Here is a 4,163-nt window from a genome sequence, read left to right as displayed (position 1 = left end):
TTATAATAAAAAATTTCAATTAAAAAAAATACACAAACAAGTACTTTTAAATAGTTAATTTGATACTAATATTAATATATTTTTGCAAATTTTATATGATAATTTCAAATTTATATTTAAAAATAGAAACATTATCGCTTTTTCAAAACCATATAAAATCGTATTATATCGACATGGATAAAAAATAAAACGGAACATTGAAATGGAAATGTGTCTCGATGCATTGCACGAGTACCCTTCTAGTTAGTTAAAATGAAGTTAACCTTAGAATAAAATTAAATTTAGAAATAAAACTATATCAGTAAATTGAATTTAAACTTAGAAGTAAATTTAGAATGACTCTTCAGACTTGTGCTCTTGAAATAACTCTAAAGTAAAACTCTGAAAAATAACTTCAGACTTGTACTCTTGAAATAACTTTGAACAATAACTCTTCAGACTTGAATATATAAATGAAACTATATCAATAATTAGTTAAAATGAAGTTAATCGTAGAATAAATATGAATTTAGAAATAAAACTATATCAGTAAATTGAATTTAAACTTAGAAGAGCATTTGTGTTAAATCTGAAGACGAATTCTGAAGACCTTAAGTTCAAAGTTATTCAAATATCCAATATATTTAAAAATGACCTCATCGTAAAGCTTGCATCATACAGAGCAAGACCAACCAGAGCCTATCTAGACTCACCAACCAAAAAACAAGGCCAACCAAAGGCCCTCTTGTCAACCAGAACTTCTGGTTCGTCTACCCAGACCCTCTGGGTCAAGAAAATGTTAAAATACTTAAAAAATTTAAGTTCCAATTTACATCCAGAAACCATCTGGTTAAACATGAAGATCAACCAGAGCTCCTCTGGTTCCTTTATGATGGATTGAAATATTTTTCCAAGGTTCAAATAAACAACCAGAAGCAAAGCCATTCAGAAGCCAGACCAACCAGAGGGGCTTTGGCTTGCAAGACTAAGTCTAAATCTTAAAGACTTGTCTTCAAAGTCTAGATAAGTTTATTACAATACTTGTACTCTTGAAATAATTCTGAAAGAAAACTCTTCAGACTTCAGAGTTCTGTATAGGCAAGCCAAAAGCTCTGCATGCACTGCTCCGTCTAGAAAAAGAAGACTTCAGAGTTTGGGTGAGTTAACTCTGAAAAAAATGACTCTTTAGACTTGTACTCTGGAAATAACTCCAAAGTAAAACTCTAAAGAATGACTCTAGAGACTAGTACTCTGGAAATAACAATGAAGTATAAAATCAATCCCACTAAATCAGAGTTTAGACTACTAAGTCTGAAAAAGAAGACTTCAGACTTCAGAGTTCGGATGAACTAAGTCTAAAAAAGAAGACTTCAGAATTCGGTTGAGCTAACTCTGAAGAATGACTCTTCAGACCTGTACTCTTGAAATAACTCTAAATAATGATTTTAGACTTGTAGAAGACTTTAGAGTTCAGACTTCTAAGTCAGAAATACAAGACTTCAGAGTTCAGACTCAGAGTTCGGGTGAGCTAACTCTTAAGAATGACTTCAAACTTGTTATCTTGAAATAACTCTGAAGTAAAACTCTTCAGACTTCAGAGCTCTGTATAGGCAAGCCAGAAGCTCTGCATATACTATGCATAGGTTGTTCATGGTGCTCTGCATGGTACTCCATCTGGAAAAGAAGACTTCCCAAATGTACTCAAAATAAACGATAAAACAAAGTAATAAAATCAATTACCACACGATCAACCAAAGAAGACTTCGGAGTTCGGGTGAGCTAAGTCTGAAATCAGAAGATTTCAGAGTTCAGACTAAAAAGCCTGAAAAAGAAGACTTTAAAATTCAGACTTCAGAGTTCGAGTGAGCTAAGTATTAAAGAAGACTTCATAGTAGGATCCAGTTTTCTACTTCATGATCTTCTTCTTTAATCTCTCAATTACTGTGAAAAATTACTCTTGAGACTTGAATTTAGAAATGAAACTATATCAATAATTAGTTAAAATGAAGTTAACCCTGGAATAAAACTGAATTTAAAAATGAAATTACATCAGTAAATTGAATTTAAAGTTAGAATTAAACACCATTTTTTTTTCGGGAATCAGTTACCACACGAATTAATTAACCCAAGAATAAAGTCAATTGCATCCTAAATTAGTGGGATTGATTGAATAAGAAGATACATGTCAATCAGTGAGTCTAATTAAACTATTAAGGTAAATTGCGTCTAGATACGTTCAAATGTTGAATTGCTAATGTAATTTATGTCTAGATATGTGTTTAGGCGGAAAAACACTAAAACCAACTCACCAGAAGATGACATGTGTCATGCTCTTTGTTACTTATTTATTATAATTATATATATATATATATATATATATCTCACTATGTCGAATATTTCATCTACAACATCAATTCCTAACTTTAATTTTGCTTATATAGTTTTCTAGCATTACTAACCTTCATAACCAGTTATTATGATTGAATTAAGTTGAGTATCAAAGATCACATGTTAAGTCGGTTGTTATAACATGACAATATATAAACATCCAAATAATTATCCATTTATAGGCTCTTGATCAATTATGAATTTGTCAAAATCAAATTGACTAAATTAGCAAGTTTTGTTCGAAAAGGAATTCATATGTAACTTTTAAGTTCCACTTTGATATCCATGATTACAATAAAACCCTCAAGAAAAGGTTACCTTAAAAAAGATATTCATATATATATATATATATATATATATATATATATATAAGGGCACGTTTAAAACCGTGTATTTATAAGAAACCGTGTAAACCAATTTCGACCAATAGAAAAATTCCAGTTTTTTCTAATTAAATTTAACCAATACGAGTATTTCGGTCATTTACAATATTTTCTATTAAATATGGAAGTTATAAATAAATCTTAATTAAGGAAACGAAATAAAGGAAATTGTATAAATGGTAACATTTAAATATTTAATTATATTATAATATTAAAAATTTGAATTTGATATATTGTTATGAGATTGAATCTGCAAACGGGTCTTGGAAATTGAATTGCATTATGGAATGAAATCATAAATTATGGTTCAAATTAAAAAAAAAATGTTAATGAAACAGGTTTCATGAAGGTGAAACCGGTTCATGTTGTAATTGATTCATGAGTAATATGAAATCGTTTCATGGTGAACCACGTTTCAGTGATTGTGTAGTTGATCCGTTTAGTAGAAAAAATGGAACATGAAATGGGTGCATAATTTATTTGGTTCGTCATGAAATAATTGCATGACGAAACGGGTACATGATGAATCTGCTTCGGGATCTTGAAGATTGTAATCTGCTCCAGAATCTTGAAGATTGTAAAGATTAAAGGAAAGAATGCATCAAATCATGAATGAAATAAAAAAAAATTAATTTACATGAAACAAGTTTCATGAAGGTGAGACTGAGTCATGTTGTAATTGATTCATGAGTAATATTAAATCATTTCATGGTGAACCATGTTTCAGTGATGGTGCAGTTAATCCGTTTAGTAGAAAAAATGGAACATGAAACAGATGCATAATTTATTTTGTTCGTCATGAAATAATTGCATGATGAAACAGGTACATGATGAATCTGCTTCGGGATCTTGAAGATTGTAATCTGCTCCAGAATCTTGAAGATTGTAAGGAGTAAATGAAAGAATGCATCAAATCATGAGTGAAATAAAAAAATTAATTTACATGAAACAGGTTTCATGAAGGTGAAACTGGTTAATGGCGTAATTGAACAATGAGTGGTGAATTGCTTTCATGGTGAAACCCGTTTCAGTGATGGTGTAGGTGATCCATTCAGAAGATGAAATGAAAAATGAAACAGGTGCATAATGTAGGCGGTTCGTTATGAAATAATTGCAAGATGAAAAATAAATTAATTTCAATAATAATAATAAATGTTAACGTAAAAATAATAAATTACTTTACAAAAAATAGATTAGTTTCATTAATAATATGATATACATGATATGGTTTCCTTGAATAAATGAATATTTGGTTTTATCCTTTTGCCCTTGTCGGTATTATAAAATGTATTTTCAATTTTTTTTAATTTTTAATTTTCTTAAATAACATTGATTAATCTTAACCATTGATCAAGAAAATGGATGGGTGAGATTGGTTTACACGGTTTACACAAATAGAGGCGGTTTTTATTT

Source organism: Cynara cardunculus (assembly GCF_001531365.2).
Source record: "Cynara cardunculus var. scolymus isolate 2C chromosome LG 2, CcrdV1, whole genome shotgun sequence".
In the NCBI taxonomy this organism is placed as follows: Eukaryota; Viridiplantae; Streptophyta; class Magnoliopsida; order Asterales; family Asteraceae; genus Cynara; species Cynara cardunculus.
The sequence above is the reverse complement of the archived record's forward strand: the minus strand, read 5'-3'. Positions refer to the sequence as shown.